This window comes from Phoca vitulina, unplaced genomic scaffold, assembly GCF_004348235.1.
Source record: "Phoca vitulina isolate PV1807 unplaced genomic scaffold, GSC_HSeal_1.0 scaffold81, whole genome shotgun sequence".
Lineage (NCBI taxonomy): Eukaryota > Metazoa > Chordata > Mammalia > Carnivora > Phocidae > Phoca > Phoca vitulina.
Window position 1 is genome coordinate 4,367,859 of NW_022589784.1, and position 17,661 is coordinate 4,385,519.

Genomic DNA, 17,661 nt, shown 5'->3' on the forward strand with positions numbered 1-17,661 from the left:
TCAGGTCATGACCCCAGGGTCCTGGGATCAAGCCCCACATCGGGCTCCCTGCTCAGCGGGAAGCCTGCTTCTCCCTCTCCCACTCCCCCTGCTTGTGTTCCCTCTCTCGCTGTCTCTCTCTCTGTCAAATTAAAAAAAAAAAAAAAAGATTTCTTTGGGGATTTGGTAAAGGAAAGCTACGTGTTGAAAGGACTGGAATGTTAATCTCAACTGAATCAAAAACATGGCATTTTTAAGGCTATTGGATCTCAGGCAAGGGTTTCATGATGTTTGCTTTTGGTTAACACCGAAGGCTGCCATTACTTGATGTAGGCCTCACTCTCAGAAGAACGCTCTGGTCTCTGGCGTCTGAGTCACTCACGCACTGAACGTGAAGCCCCATGGGAAGTGTGGCAGGCACCACTGCCCCTGTCCTCCAGGAGCTTACGGCCGAGAACATTCCATAAATCACTACTACGTGTCCAAGGAGACTTGGGCTGTGGCAATTCAGCAGTCATGCCCCTTCTGGCCGATGAATCCCATGGTCCTGAACTAGGGGATAACTCTGCCCCCGGAGGGGACATTCGAGGACATGCCTGGAGACACAGCTGTTGTCATGACCTGGGGGGAAGGGTGGGCGCCACCGGCAGCCGGAGGCCAGTGGAGGCTCAGCATCCTGCAATGCGCAAAGGCAACAGTGGTGAGATTGGAGAAACCCAGCCCTAGTCCTAACATTTGCCCCCTCGGCTCACTACGCCAGGTCTTGGGCTTCCCTGGTAAGAGAGCCCCGGAGAAGGGTCCTGAGAGAAAAGATTTTCATGAGTAGAAATGACAGTTCAGAGAGAGAGCAGACAGAAGCGTGAGGCCCGTGTTAAGCCGTGGCGAGTCCATTCTGAGGACTGAAAGACGAGGCGACAAAAAGGAGCTGAGGCCGGAAACGGCCTTGAATGCAGACCTGAGCACCACGTGGTTACAGCAAAGGCCAGGGGGTTTGGCCTTTGGGAGCAGAACGTGCCCATGCGACCTTCCCACGCGGCCGGGAAGGCAGGTGGGAGGAGAGACCAGGCTGGGAGAATCGGAGGCCAGGGAGCCCGGCTGTGTGCACGGACAGGAGTGACAGCGGAGCGCGCGCCTTGCTCCTTGGCGCTGGAGCAATACTGCTTCCAGAGCTGGGGGGGGAGGGGGGTGCTGCCCGCGGCAAGGGGAGGGACGAGGACTCCGGTCACCCCTGCAGCTAGAAGGAGGACAGACGCCAGGCTTGTGCAGACCACCCAGGTGGGAGGAAGGTGGGCGCCTGCCCCCACTGGGGGAGGTGGGGGGCGCCATGTCGCTGCCCTGCCGCGCTTCTAATGCCCCATCCTGCAGTCTGTTACGTTAAATCACCGCCAATTAAGGAACCTTTGCTTTCCCCCCTCCCCACCCCCCAGTGTCCCCGAAGGGCACCGTCAGGCTGACAGATGCAAGCCCAGGTGTGAAGTAAGACCCGCAAGAACCGGGGTGCCTGGGTGGCTCAGTTGTTAAGCGTCTGCCTTCGGCTCAGGTCATGGTCCCAGGGTCCTGGGATCGAGCCCCACATCGGGCTCCCTGCTCCGCGGGAAGCCTGCTTCTCCCTCTCCCACTCCCCCTGCTTGTGTTCCCTCTCTCGCTGTGTCTCTGTCAAATAAATAAATAAAATCTTAAAAAAAAAAAAAAAAAAAAGACCAGCAAGAACCAAGTCACCCGGGGCTTCCAGAAATACTTCCTATGTACTCCTGTGGGGCATTTTAAGAGCTACCAGTACAACCAGGCCATGATTCACACAACGGAGAAGCTCCTGAAAGGTCTCCCCTTCATGCTTCAACCACAGCTCAGCTCCCAATGGCCGCTGACCATTTCAAATTTCTGTAGCATCTTCAACCGTCCTAACTTCGCCTGGGAGGCTACGTTAACACACTTAAGTACTCAACCGAGCACGAGCTCCTCAGATGCTTGCTATTTGGGGGCCCGCACATATTTGCTGAATGAACTGAGACCCCCAGAGATCAACTCACATACAGAAGTCCCCACGAAAGTGAATTCATCTAGAAAATGAAAAATTCTTTTAAAAATCAGAAGCACATACTTGACGCTATTTTCCATGAGTCTGGGGTTCCAAATCTATTTTTTCCTCAAAGCAGGCTACATCTGTGTGTGTTCTGAGGATGGGGGCGCAGCACAGCCTGGCCCTCTCCTTGAGTTCTCACCGGCTGGGGTAGAGCAGGAGCACCCATCTGGGGGCTGGTAATGCTGGGGGCTGCTGCCTTACCCCACGGACCACCATTTGGACAGAAACGTATCCTGGAAACATGGCCCCGTTTCTAAAAGATAAACAGTTTGCACTGTAAAAATGTAAGCATAATTAGGTGTGACCACAATTTTAGGAGTGGACTCTCTATCACTAGTACGATTTCAACAGTGTGTGCGGGAGACAGGCGCTCGTGAGCCGGGCCTTCTGTCTGTTGCTGGGGACTGGCCCTTTTCCTTTCTTTCCATGGGCTGTCCTTGTCTAATCCTCCTGGTCTCCATGAGCCTTGCTCTCCCTGGGGCGCGCGGTCCTTGCCTTGCTCCCCGTTCCGCCTCAGAATCCCTTCAAAATCTCCTCTGTCCGGCATTTGTCACAGTAGCCAAATGTCACAGTGTCCGCTGACGGATAAGTGGGTGGACACGGTGTGGCCCATCCACACCCTGGAATATCACTCATCCATAAAGAGGAACACCACTCTAGCACACACTGCAATGTGGATAAACCTGGCGGGCGTTGTGCGCAGCGAGAAAAGCCAGACACAAAAGGACACAAGTTCTATATGATTCGGCGAAACATCTAGAAGAGGTAAATTCAGAGGGACAGAAAGTAGATCAAAGATTACTAGGGGCCTGGGAGGGTGGGAGAGGGAGCTGGGGGTTTCTGCTACTGGGACCAGAGCTTCTATTTGGGGTGACAAAGAAGTTTTGGAACGAGTGGGGATGGCCGCACGCCATCGGAATGCACTCAATACCGCCGAATTGCACACCTAACTGGGTGAAATGGCAAATTGCCCGTCACAGTATGTTGCCACAATTTAAAAAAACCACTTTCCTCAGCTGACTCTTCGTTGGCTCCTGCTTCTGTTCTCACGCTGCACTGTCTCCCTGGATGGGCTCCTCCATCTGCTCCATCCACGAAATGACCATCTCTGTGCTGACGGCTCCTAGAGGCTAACCCTTAGCCTGGAGGGGCGCCGGGCGGCTCCCGACCCTGCAATCCAGCTGCCCACTGGAAAGCAGTCCCCACCCGGATGTCCCACAGACACCTCAAGGCAGCCAAGCCCACAGCTGAACTCATTACTTCCCCTGCCCGACACCAGCTTCTCCCGTGGTCCCTGACTCACCGCAGTGACACATTCCGCCGGCTCCGCAACGTCAGGCACCTGGGAATCGCCCTCCCCGCCCCTTGGCCCAGCGAGTCCACAAGTCCCCGCATGGCCCGTGCTGTCGGGCAGGCCCCTGTCGCCCTTCACCTGGACTGTGACTCCAGACTCGACTCCAAGCCTTCTGCCACACCCTCCAAAATCATGCCCGATCACAGAGCCACTTCCCCACTGTCTCAGCCCAGCACCAGAGACAAGCCCTACTCGGCTTAGCCAGAGCTCAGCACACTTTTCCTATAAAGGCCCAGACAGTAAATATTTTAGGTTTTGCTGGTCACCTTTTGCTTCGGTCACAAATACTCGACTCTGCGGTTGTCTTGCAGAAGCAGCCAGAGGTGGTATGTAAATGAACGAGCATGGCTGAGTTCCAATAAAGCTTTACCCACAGACACAGGCCGCAGCACAGGCTAGAACTGACCTGAGGGCCATAGTCTGCTGACACCTGCTCTTCTCTCTCACCTAATCTCCCTGTACCCTGTTCCCCGGCTGGGAGGAGCTGTTTGCAGGTTCCTGAAAACACAGCCACGCCACCACTGTCCCCACCCAACTGCCTGCCCCAGTCTAGCACAACCACTTTTGAGACTGTCCCCCTCTCCTAGTTGCTCTTGGTCTTTGTAGCCTCAGAGGTTCATGCTTGACTCCAAAGAAGGAATGAATGAATGAATGAATGAACAGATGTCAGAGGTCCAGTAAACAGCTGGCCACCACCGATCTGATTTGTACTTAGACCATCTAAATAATCAGAATAGCATCCAGACTCTTCCCTCATGGCCTTTGGGGACCTCTGGCTCCCTCCTTTTGCTCACCAGGCATCAACCTCATGGCTGCCTTTGTCTGCCTTGACCAGGCCCAGCTGTGTTCTCCAGCCACAGGGCCTTTGCACCTGACCCCCACCCCATGCCTGGAAGGTTCTTCCCTCTGACCTCCACAGGGCTGCTCCTCCTTCTCATTTCAGTCTCAGCACAAATGTCACCTCCTGCAGGGCAATCCTGGGCCCAATGGCCTAGTTCTTACACACACGCACATGCTCAGAGTAACTATAGAGACCTTAGTCTTATAGGCTTACTGCCTGTAGCATGTCTGGGCTGCATTACACAGTAAGTGAAAATAACCACTGTACTAGGCCTTCCATGAAGTACAACATATTTTTAATGGCTGTATGATTTTTTTTTTCATTTTTTTTTCAACGCGGACTATGGCAGGTGTGGTCTGATTCACAGCATCTGATACCCCCTTGCTGTATGTACCACCTACAGGTTTGGGAAGTCAACTCCACTTCTCAGAAAGTCATCGGATTCAAGAAAACTGAAAATAAGAAAAAGGAGCTGCCAGGGCGTACAGCAGGGTTTTCAAACGCATGAAACCTGTGTATCATAAGGCAGGAATGCGTTTCGGGGAGAGCGAAGGGAAGCTCAGCCAGGAGCCGGGCCAGCCTATAGGCTCCTGAGGGCCTGACTCGAGTCCTGGCACGAAGAGTGGGCTGGGTCTCACCTCTGAGTGGCCGATTTCCAGACTCCGACCAGGAAGGCACCCACGAGCCAGTGATAACAGAGAAGGGAAACCAGTTTCCAAGTGTTCTCGTGTGTCAGTCCTGCCGGCAGAGCTGGCCACTTGCCAGAGCCCACCTGAGGAGGTGATGTGTGGGGACTGGGTGCAGACGGGCCCTGGCCACAACCAGCACGGGGGACTTCCAGCCACTTGGTGTTTTTGCCGAGCGCTTACCCTTGAGGAATGATATCTTTGTCCCAGGGAATTTCTACACTCACGGAAGGGCATTTCCCCCGCCTCAGACAGACAGTGGAGGCTCATCGGCTCCATCAGGCAAAACACAGTTCCCGAATGCCTCCTCGATGCTTGCATGGGTTGGAAAACCCAAATAAGAACACGATCCCAGGCCGCTACTGCTCATTTGCTCCCGAATAGTAACAATGGTGATAGAAGAGTAAACAGCCAGTCTTTGTGGAGCACCGACTCTGGGCCAGGGCCGGTGCCACACGATGATAAATAGTATTTCTTAATACAGCAGCCATGCCAGTATGATTACCTAGTTCACGGACGCCGCACCTTACCTGGAGCCCCCCGAGCTAAGCAGCAGAGACATGGCACGCGAGCCCTTCTCTGTCCAACCCAAGCTGTCCCAAGACACATGGGCGGCAACATATGGCAGGTAAGGAGCGACTCTCCATTTCTAGATGGGCCTCCCCCATAGGTGGGCAGGAAACGGTTTATTTATTCATTTAACAAATACTGATTGAGAGCCTCCTCAGCGTCAGAATTGTGCTCAGCCCAGAGGAAAGAGAAGTTAATAAAACACACAGTGCTTCCTCCCCTTAAGGAGCTGACCTTCTAATGAGGGGCCGGATGGTGGTAATAAAGTAAATGCGCATTATGTCATTATGTGCGCATGTGAGTGATAAATGCAGAGGAAAGAGCAGGGAAGGAGGCTAAGTGTGTGTCACTTTTGAGTGGGAAGCCTGGGAAGGTGACATCTGAGAAAAGGCCTGAAGACAGGGCGGGACCAGCCCCCCATTACTTGGGTGAAGAGATTTCTAGGCAGAAACCTTGAGGAACTCCCAAAAGGCCTGCAGGCTTGACGTGGAGTGAGGAACAAGATCATCGGCAGAGATGAGGCCAAAGAGTATTGGGGTGGAGAGGCCCAGGGTGGGAAGAGGTTTTGGCCTTTGTTCCAGGCAAGATGGGAGCCGTGGGGGGTTCTGAGCTGAGGGAGACACGACAGAAGGTATTATGCCCCCCACCCCCACCCCCGCCAGGTTAACAAACAGGCTGGGATCATTCGGGCAAGAGGGGCTGGTGGCCTGGAGCGGGGGCTGGCCGTGGAGGTGGTGGATGAGGCATGGTCAGAGCCTACGTCTCCACTGATGCGGTGGAGTTGGAGCTTCTGCCCATGGCTTGCAAGAAAGTTCTGGCCTGATCAACCAGGAGAAGCCAGCTGATACTCACAAAGGGGGTGCAGGGCCTGGAGGAGCAGACTGTGGGGCCACTTTGTGTTTAGGTTGCCTGTCAGAGTCCACCTGGATGCGTCCAGCGAGTAGCCATACAGACTTCTCTGCTAGAGAGACCTTCCTCATCCTCTTGGGCAGGCCCACACTTCCCAGGCCCCAGTGATCCCCCCAGACCTGTCAGGCTCTCTCCCTGTCTCTTCTCCCCATCCTCCGTCATCTACTCCTTATCCCACACACCCTTGATTCTGGGTCTTCCTCTCTTCAAGGAAGAGTCTGGGTCTTCCTTCTCTTCTCCCTCCCACCCCCCACCCCGTAAGAATTCCTCTGCTGCTCTTGCGGTCTCCAAGAAGCACGTAGGTGGTTTTCAGTTTCCTCTCTAATTCCCAATGCATATTCCACTCATTCACCCATTCAGCAAATTAAGTACACCCTCTGTGCCAGGCACGTGTCTAGAGAACTCGGTCTGTGACAGAGCTACTCATCCTTTAAATAACAGAAAGAGTGTCAAAAGGCCTTTTTAAATACGGAAGTCCACGATCCCTTATAATAACGCTGATATCCAAAAAAGCTCTGAAAACTGGAAATTTTTTTGTAAATGTGGCACAGACAAAATCTGACCTGAACTGGCTTGAGGTTGTTTCTGGTCCTTATCTACCCATTTGGTGGGAATACTCATGCAGCCTGGTGCGGAAATATGGATGTCTTTGCTGGGTGCATCTGAAATCCCTGGTTTCAGCCACAGGGTCAGGATTTACACCTTCCTGCCCCCAAGTTTGGCGAGGGTCCCACTAGCAAGATGATTTCTCTGGGAACTTTCCTTGCTTTTTAAATAGTTCACATTTTACAAGTAAGTAGGTGTCGGGGGAGGGGGGCACATTATTTAAATAAGTGGTCACCTTGCAATTAATTAAAAAGAGTCAAATAGATTATGGTAAGATATGGTTCCTACTGGCCTTGGAATTTTACGAGCAAAACAACCACAAGTGCCTATAAAAATCCCACCGGTACATTCAAGATTTTGACTCTGTAATAATAACTAAAGTTCAATTAATTAAATATTGACGAATAAAAATTAACTGTAACTCAAATCTGGAACTACAAATTAGCTCAAAGGAATGAGATCCAGATAAACAATTTCCCAGCATCTGCATTTCTGGTGAATGGCTCCATCCCAGCCATGCTTCGGTGATAAACATGGCTAAAAGACGAATATTAAGGTAATGTATGTCCTGGGGCACCTGGGTGGCTCAGTAGGTGAAGTGGCTGCCTTCGGCTCAGGTCATGATCTCAGGGTCCTGGGATCTAGCCCCATGGCGGGCTCCCCACTCAGCGGGGAGTTTGCTTCTCCCTCTCCCTCTGTCCCTCCCTTGCTCCATGCTCTCTCTCAAATAAATAAATAAAATCTTAAAAAAAAAAAAAAGGTATGTCCTTCACCCAGAATGCAAATATCAACAGAATTTCAAAGAACTCATTCTGTTGCCTTGGTGTAATTAATAACTCTGTCCCCCTGCTCCCAGATGCCCCTTTGGAGTGTCTGGGCAGTTTATCTAGCACAAAAGAGGAATGTACCTAAAGGCTAAATAATTCAGTTTTGCTTTTACTGCAGAAGCAAACTGTTTCTGAACTCATTCCCAGCCTAAATCAGCCAAATATCACAGGATCACAGAAGCTGTCAGCTTGTCCATCATGTATAGGAAATCTTTTTTAAAAATGACCAAGTCCCCTCTGATACTTTACCAGGCCCTTTGGCTGACGCAGTTAGCAGTGATCAGTGACTAAGGAAAATGGATTCTGGGGGGTTGGGGGGCGGGGAGGGGAGAAGGAGGGGAAGGTGCTCACCATATACTCTCACTTCTCTGGCAAGGGCAGGTGAGAAGCCATCTCTAAGGTTATTCTGGAGTGGGTTCACATTTTTAAAGTTGAGTGGGAGAAAGAACAGGTCGCCAGGTCTGATACTCCCAGGACGCAGGGTAAGGGTCTTTATAGAAGCACACAAATCATGTTTCAGAGCATGAAGCCAAAGGATAAAAACATGTTGACAATATGTGCAGGAAAAAAATTAAGGTTTTGTTGTTGCTGTTTGGGTCCTTATTATTAGCATAATTATTTAGTTGGGGGAGTCTTAGTTGAAACCGAGAGTCTTGTATAAGGTTTGATATTTTGGATTTGCAGAGATAAAGCTGACTGGGAGGGGAAAAAACTCAGGAAAGTCTGCACTGCTGGTCAATTGCACACCGCAAGAAACAGCTGAGTACAGGCGTGTGTGCTGGGGGGCCGCAGAATGAAAACACCCAGAAGCAGGCAGGAGGTCTATGGGGAACGCAGACCTGGACTCCCTCCCTCATTCCTGCAGGGCAACCAGGAGGTTAAAATTAGGACGGTGAACCACCCCCGCCTCCGCTGGAATGGCAGGGGCACTTGGCCCCAGGGGCCCTTGAAATAGCCACTAGGATCGGGAAACCTAACTTTCCTAGTGCAGCAGTGAGAACAGCCAACGGGGACCGAGCGGGAGGGAGCCCCTGGCTTCTCAGGACAGGAAAGAAACAGAGTATGGGGGGGGGGGGGGTCTGTGTGTGTGTGTATGTGTGTGTGTGTGTGCCGGAGTGCGCTTCGGAGGGGGCTGGGGTTCAGGGGTGGGGTTTACATTCTCATACACGCACTCACACAATCTCAGGAGAAAATGTCACCGAGCAGTTTTGGGCCACAAGTTAGGCTCTTTAAACAAAATAAATAACATTAAAAAAAAACAAAAACACAACTTCTGGTGAAACTCTTCTGGCTTGGAGATCAGTCCAAATGGGGGAGCTGCGGCTGTGCGAAGGGGCTTCCTGAGCGGAGAGGAAACACTGGCGGACCCAGGATCCCCCAAACTCAGGAATGTGGGGTTCAAAGGGAGAGAGGGGAGGAGTGTCCGAAGAGCCTTAACCACGAGGATTTTTGGTAAAGAGGTGAGAAACGGGTCCCTGGGAAGTCCGATTCTCGGTGAGTTTGTGGCGAAAAAGTGGGGGGGGGGGGGTTTTTCCCAAGACAAGCGCATCGACTTTCGGGTAAACAGTGAGAAAAGGGTTCCAAGGGGAGCCCTCAAACTCACAATTCTGGGGGGGTCAGAACGAGAAGACGGTCCCCAAGACACCCCAAATCCAGGAAATTGGGGCAAAGGTGAAAACGAATCTTCCAGGCCCTCCTGATTCAGAAGTCTGAGGTTAGAGCCCCCGGGAACCCCAATTTCAGAGATTTGGGGAGTAAAAGAGAAGAGGGGTTCGCAGGAGCCCCCAATTCTGGGAGTTTAAGGCAAGGGTTTGAGATGGTTTCAAGAAGTTGAGAGAAAGTGAGAGAGGGGTCTCTGGGCGCCCCCAACCTAAGGATTTAGGGGGGAAGTAAAAGAGGTTCCCAGGAGCCCCAGTTCAGGGAGTTTGAAGATAAAAGTTTGAGGGGTCCCGGGGCACACCCAATTCGGGGGCTTTTAGGGTAAGAGTGAGACAGGGATCTCGGGGGCCCCCAACTCAGGAAGTTTTCTGAAAAGTGAGGCGGTGGGTTCCCACCTGCCCCCGAGTTTGGGTAAAGGGTCGGGGGGTGGTTCCCAGACTCCCCCAAACTCGGCCGCGCCTGCGGAACTGGGGTGAAGAGACGGGTCCCGCGGGCGCGCCATCCCGGACGTTTGGGGTGACCGGCGAGGGCTGTGCCGCCCGCCTCCCGACCCCCCGATCCGGATCCCCGCCGCCCCCCGCACTCCCGGGTCGGGCCGGGCCCGGGGCGGTCGCATCGGTCACCTGGAGTTCGGGCCGGGAGTTCGGGCAGCGGCTCCCGCGGCGGCAGCAGCGGCTGCTGCGTGTTGGTCCCCGTTGGTAAGTAACAGTCTCCACGGCTACAGTCTCTATGGCGGCGGCGGTGGCGGCGGCGGCCGCTCCTCCTCCCGCTCTCGCCGCCCGCCAGCCTCGCGCGCCCGCCTCGCGCGCCCGCCCGCTCGCTCGCCCGCCCGCCGCGATGGGGCGGGGCGTTGTTACCGGCAACGGTTACCAGGCTCCACGCCCCACCCCTCAACGGCCCGCCTACGCCCGCCTCCAACGGGCGCGAGGAGGGCCGGGTGTAAGGCCCTGCGGTACTCCATTGGCTGCCCGCAGCGTCCGTCAGAGGGGGCGTCCCCTGGCGAGGATGAGGGAGAGGCTTGACCAATCGCCGCGAAGGAGGGCGTGGCTTGGCGGGAGGCGCGCGCGGCTCGGAGGGTTGGCGAGCGGGAAGCGCGCGCGGCTCCCGGTGGGTGGCGCTGCTCCGGGAAGGCTAAATTTCGGCGACTCTATGGGGCCTTCGTTTATTCCGCGAACGATTACCGGACGTCCAGGCATAGTCTGAGTCTGGGGTCAGCAAACTCCGACCTGCGGGCCAAGTCCTGCCCGCTGCCTGTTTTTCATGGACCACAAGCTGAGAGTTTTAAAATATCTTTTAAGTGGTTTAAAACAATCAAAAGAAGAATCTTCAGTGGCATGTGAAAACTATGTGAAATTCTTGTATTACTGAATCCAGTATTTTCAGTATCTTTAAAGGTTGGCCGACTACACCCTTGGGCCAAATTATGTCTGCCTATGTTTGTAAATAAAGTTTTATTGGAACACAGCCAGGCCCATCCTTTAAGAGATTGTGGAAGGCTGTTTTCACACTACACAGGCAGAGTTGAGTAGTGAAGAGTTAATTCGTTGCACAAAGATGGAATGGCATAAACAGAGCCTAGAATATTTACTATCCAGACTTTCACAGAAAATGTTTGCCAACCCTCTTCCCTCCCCCCACCCCCAGATGGTAGGTTCAACTATAGGTAGGACAAAGAACCCATACTCTCCTGGAGCTTTTATTCTAATGCCGGGACACTGACAATAAACAGAATAAATAACATATATAGTTATTCAGGAGAAGGGGCTGGAGAGAAAACTTGTTCTGGGAAGAAACAGGCAGGGCAGTTTCACGGAAGATTAGACCTCAGCCCTATTCATTCATTCATTCATTCATTCAGTCATCCATTCATTCATTCATTCAACAAGTAATCATATTAGTAAGCACCGATTAAATTGTTCTTAGGGGCCAGAAACTGATCTAAGCATTTTTTTGTATGTTCAGTTGAATCTCACACTCATATCCTGAGAAATGTGCTATGCAGTATCCCTATATAACAGATCAAGAAACTGAGGTCTGGAAAGAATGAGTGAGTTTGCACAGTGCCAAAGAGTTTGTAAGGGCTTTAAACCCCAGCAGTCTGGGGGCCAAAGCCTGTGCATTTGACCAGTAAGTAGATGAGTGGTTTTCAAACATTTTTGACCACAACACCACAGCAAAAAATACATTTGACCCAAAGGCCCAGTCCACACAAACACAAAATAACTAAAATAAAATTTTCATAACATGATACTTTAGGCAAGTATGCTTGATCTTTTCTATTCTATTCATTTTAATGAAAATGCTGATGGTCACCTGCTGAATTGATTTTGCCACTTTCTAACAGGTTGCTTCTTTCAGATTTTTATGTGATGGAGTCTTAAGCTTAGGACTGCAGGAATCAGTTCCTTTCCTTCAATTATTAATTTAGTCAAAAATATTTATCGAGTGCCTACTATTTGTCAGACACCATTCTAGGTGCTAGGGACACAATTCACACACTTATAGGAAAAGTGATATAATAGCAACTTGGGGGATGACTGGGTCGGGCTTATTTTGGATAGAGTAGCCAGGGATGGTCTCTCAAGGGTGACCAACCACCCTCGATGGCTTGATATTATGGGGTTTCCCAGGACTTGAGGCTTTCAGTACTATATATGGGAAGTTTCTGGACCACGGAGGAAGAGCTGGTCACTCGAGGCCTCTCTGAGAGGGTGACATTTGGGCCAACGTTGGAATAATGAGGACAGGGAAGAAAATATCAAGAATTCAAAATCTCTGGGATGGAAACTCATTTTAAAGAAACAGCAGGGTCACTGGATATGGCTGGAGCAGAAAGAATGTGGAGGTCATAAATCAGTGGGGGGTAGTGAGTCAGGGGACGGAGGGGATCATTTCATTTCAAGTCTGATAGGCCATGGGAAGGGTTTCTCATCAGATTGGGAAGCCATTGGAGGGTTTTAAACAGGAGGGAGATGTAATCAGATTGGTGATTTGTGATTTTCAAAAAGCTCATTGCATGGGGAACAGACTGTAGGAGGCAAGAAAGACAGAGCGAGAACTCAGGAGACTTTTACAGTTCTCCTGGACTGACAGTATAGTGGCTTGGTTTAGGGACCTGGGGGTGGGGATGAGCGGGTGGCCTGAAGGTACATCTTGAAGAACATTCTGATGGACAGGATGTAGGGAGTTGAGTGATAAAATTTTAGGGCATGATGGGAGGTGACTTGTGGCCATGTTGTACAGCCCATTCTGCTATAACTCTTGTTTTGAAAATGCAAATTTGTCCCAACTTGATGCCATATTTACAGTAATCTTTATGTATTTCTTAACCCTTTAACACATGTAAAACTCTGCTATCTCAAAGAAGAAATGGTGAGAAAATAGAAAATACTTTGGAATTAGAAATGTTCAAAATTAGGGACACCTGGGTGGCTCAGTCGGTGCAGCAACTGCCTTTGGCTCAGGTCATGATCCCAGGGTCCTGGGATCGAGTCCCGCATCGGGCTCCTTCCTCGGCAAGGAGCCTTCTGCTCCCCCTCCTTGTGCTCTCTCTCATTCTCTCTCTCTCTCTCTCTGACAAATAAATAAATAAAATCTTAAAAAAAAAAAAAGAAATATTTGAAATTAGAAAATTAAGAGGGGCACCCGGATGGCTCAGTCAGTTAAGCACCTGACTCTTGATTTCGGCTCAGGTCATGATTTCAGGGTCCTGGGATCAAGCCCTGAGTTGGGCTCTGCATTCAGCACAGAGTCTACTTATCCCTCTCTCTCTGCTCCCACCCCTGTTCTTGCTCTCTCACTCTCTCAAATAAACAAATAAAATATTTTTAAAAAGAAATTAGAAAATTAGAAATTAGAAAATACTTGGAGATGAATGAAAATGAAACACAACATACCAGAATTTGTGGGGTTCAGCTAAAGTGCAGGAATATTTATAGCTGTAATCACCTGTGTTAAAAAAGAAAGAAAGACCTCAATTTAATAATTGAATCTTCCACCTTAAGATCTGGAAAATAAAAGTAAACCAAACCCAGAGCTGGCAGAAGGAAGGAAATAATAAAGATTAGAGTGGGAATAAATGAAATAGAGATTAGAAAATCAATAAAGAGAATTAAGAAGATCACAAGTTAGTTCCTTGAAAAGATCAGGAAAGCTGACAAATCTTTAACTAGACTGACCAGGATAAAAAGAGAAAAGACTCAAATCAGGAATCAAAGAGGGGACATCACAAATAACTTTACATAAATAGAAAAGATGGTAAAGCAATGCTATGAACAATTGTATGCCAATAAATCAGATATCCCAGATGAAATGGGCAAATTCCTAGAAAATGACTCAAGAAGAAATAGAAAATCTGAGTGAACCTATGAAAAGAGAAAAACTGCATTAGTAATCCAAAAATGTCCCACAAAGAAAAGCCTAGGACCAGATGGCATCACTGGTGAATTCTACCAAATGTTTAAAGAAGAACTAACACAAATCCCTCAGACTATTCTTAAAGATAGAAGAGTAGGGAATACTCTGTGAGGCCATTCTAACATTCTATGAGACCAATATTATCCTATCCTGATACCAAAACCAGACAAAGACATCACAAAAAGAGAAAACTACAGACCATTATCCCTTATGAAGACAAATGCAAAAATTCTCAGCAAAATAGTAGCAAACCAAATCTAGCAATATATAAAAAGATTTACCCACCATGGCCAAGTGGAATTTATCCAGGAATGCAAAGTTGGTTGTTTGGACTTAAAAAAAAAAAAAAAAGTTTAATCATTTTAATAGAACAGAGAACAAAAACTATATGATCATCTTAACAGAAAAAAAGCATTTGATAAAATCCAAAACTCTTTCATGATTGAAACAAAGCAACATTCAACTAACTAGGAATAGAGGACTTCCCCAGCCTGATAAAGGGTATCTACAAATGCACCAAAGACAATGATACTTAATGGTGAAAAACTGAATGACTTCCCCCTATGTAGGTTCCCAATATGGAGGTTCCTAAGAAAGTTGAAAATAGAGCTACCCTATGACCCAGAAATTGCACTACTGGATATTTACCTCAAAAATACAAATGCAGTGATCAAAAGGGCACCTGCACCCCAATGTTTATAACAGCAATGTTCACAATAGCCAAACTATGGAAAAAGTCGAATGTCCATAGACAGATGAATGGATGAAGAAGATGTGGTGTATATATATACAAGGCAGAGATGTCTGCTCTTGCCACTTCTATTTAGCATTGTACTAGATGTTCTAGCCAGGGTAATTAGATATAAAAAATAAATAAAAGGCACCCAGATTGGAAAGGAAGCAGGAAAACTATGTTTGCAGATGACATGATCTTGTATGTCGAAAATCCTAAGGAACCCATTAAAAAGCTATTAGAACTAATAAATGAGTTCAGCAAGGTTGCAGAGTACAAGATCAATATGCAAAATTCAATTGTTTTTCTATACATTAGCAATGAACAATCTGAAAATGAAATTTAAAAAAGAATTCCATTTACAATAACACCAAAAAGAATAAAAGACAGAGAAATGAATTTAATAAAAGAAGCCAAGATTTGTACAATGAAAACTAAAAAACATCATTGAAAGAAATTAGAGAAGACCCAAGTAAATCAAAAGATATCCATGTTCATGGATCAGATTTAACATTATTAAGATAATCCTCCCCAAACTGATCTATAGACTATTTCTATCAAAATCCAGCTGTTTTTTCCTACAGAAATTGACAATGTCACAGAAATTGACTGTAAACTTCACATAGAAACTCAATGAACCAGAATAGCCCAAACAATACTGCAAAAGAAGAACAAAATTGGAAGACCCACACTACCAGATTTTAAAACATACTACAAAACTATATTGTGGTAATGGCATAAGGCTAGACATACAGATAAATGGAATAGTGTTGAGAACCCAGAAATAAATCTGCATATTTACAGTCAATTTTTGACAAGGGTGTCAAGACCACTCAATGAGGAAAAAACAGTCTCTTAAACAAACGGTGCTGGGACAAGTGGATAGCCACATGCAAAAGGATAAACATTGACCCCTACCTCACACCATATACAAAATTAACTTAAAATAGTCATAGACTTGGGCAACCCTCTCAGGTCCCTTCCCTCTTCTGGAGCTTTGTACTCTATCACTCAATAAACTCTGTACTATCGCTCAAAAAAAAAAAAAAAAAGATCATAGACTTCAACGTGAGAACTAAAACTATAAAGCTCTTGGGAAAAAATATAGGAGTAAATCTTCATGACCTTGGTTTGGCAATGGTTTCTTATATGTGATCGTAAAAGCACAAGTGAAAAAAAGAAAATTAATTAATTAAACTTCATCAAAATTAAAAACTTCTGTGCTTCAAAAGACACCATCACTAAAGGGAAAAGACAACCCACAGAATGGGAGAAAATATTTGCTCATCATATATCTGATAAGGGACTTGTATCTAGAATATATAAAGAGCTCCTACAGCTCAACAATAAAAAGACAAATAACCCAATTTAAAAATGGGCAAATATTTCTTCAAAGAAGATATACAAATGGTCAATAAGCCATGAAAAGATGCTCAAAACCGTTAGTCATCAGGGAAATAAAAATCAAAACCACAATGAAATACTGCTTCATATCCAATAAGATGGCAATAATAAAAAAGACAGATAATAACAAGCATTGGCAAGTACGTGGAGAAATCATAACACTCACAATGCTAGCAGAAATGTAAAATGATACAGCCACTTGGGAAAACAGTATGTTGATTCCTTAAAAAGTTAAACATAGAATTGCCATACGAGCCAGCAATTTCACTCCTAAGTATATATACCCAACAGAAATGAAAACATATGTCCACACAAAAACTTGTACATGGATTTTCATAGTGCCATTATCCAAAACAGGCAAAAGCAGAGATAATCCAAATAACCATCAATGGATGGACAAATAAATGAAATATGGTAAACCCGTACAATGGAACATTATTCTGCTATAAAAAGGAGTGAAGCACGGACTCATGCTACCACGTGGATGAACCTTGAAAACATGATGCTCAGTGAGAAAAGTCAGACACTAAAGGGCCACACAGTGTGTGCCACCATTCGCATGAAATTTCCAGAATAAGCAAATCTACAGAGACAGAAACCAGGGTTAGAGGTTGTCACGGGCTGGGGGAGGGGGATGGGGGAGTAACTGCTAATTGGGACGCGCTTTTTTTGGAGTGACAAAAATGTTCTAAAATTGATTGTGGTGATGGCTGTACAACTCTGTGCATATTCTCAAGCCCCCAAATTACATGCTTTAAAAAGAGGAATTTTAATGGTATATGAGTTGTAGCTCAATAAAGTTATTGTAAAATTCGGCTACCATATTGATTAGTTCTTTTTTAAGCGTGTAACTCAATGAGGAAGTGTTTGGGTATTGATGTCCTTATCCAATTTTACCACGGACCTGTGGTTTTTGCTGGGCGATTCTGCCCAGGGCAATGATTTTTAGGAAGGTCTATATTGCCTTATAGCAGAACCGGCTGTATGTAGAAAGTTACTTCAGTCTGATGTGAGGAAACAGGAGGTTTAGGCTTGCCACATGACAGCTGTCCTCCATAGAGATGGGACAAAGTGGGGACCCTGCCCCATCACATTTCAAGAAAATCCAATTAATTGCCCTTGGCCCTGCGGTGAAGGAGAACATCCTCAGAAGTTGAGCGGCAACCTGCAATGTCATGGCTGTCCCACGCAAAGGTCTGCACTTCGCTGATGTCTACCTCTACCACACATTCCTCTTCTTGCTTCTCCCCCGGAAGAAGGAGAAAACTAAAGTCCCTGGAGACGGAATGCTGAGCTGCACCCTGCCTGTGTCAGCCTGGGGAGAAAAAGGCTCCTTGTTTGACAATTATTTAGGGTTTCAAGACTGCGACAGCAGAGTATGAAATGAAGCGCAGGGGATCTCGTGGGGTTGGCCCTGGATACACAACCCCCTCCCCCAACCACCACCTCAGCGGGCTGTCACCTGCAGCTCCTTTTACCTGGCCCATCTCACTCTCTCCCTGGCCCCTAGGAATTCGGGAACCACCGCTGGTCATCTGCGGAAGGAAGTCAGCACAGGTTTCAGGAGAACATCGAAGATGCCTCCACGCCAGCT

At 47.9% G+C, this 17,661-nt stretch overlaps 2 protein-coding genes across 2 annotated transcripts in view; one reads left to right on the forward strand and one right to left on the reverse strand.

Moving 5' to 3' along the window:
* Positions 1 to 10,286, reverse strand: part of RFX2 (regulatory factor X2) — an 87,816-nt gene extending 77,530 nt beyond the window's left edge. The window contains exon 1 of the mRNA XM_032394469.1: positions 10,138 to 10,286. The gene's annotated coding sequence lies outside the window, so the exon portion shown is untranslated. The remainder of the gene's footprint in view (positions 1 to 10,137) is intronic.
* Positions 9,135 to 17,661, forward strand: part of LOC116625694 (long-chain-fatty-acid--CoA ligase ACSBG2-like) — a 57,634-nt gene continuing 49,107 nt past the window's right edge. Inside the window, exon 1 of the mRNA XM_032394470.1 lies at positions 9,135 to 9,315. The gene's annotated coding sequence lies outside the window, so the exon portion shown is untranslated. The remainder of the gene's footprint in view (positions 9,316 to 17,661) is intronic.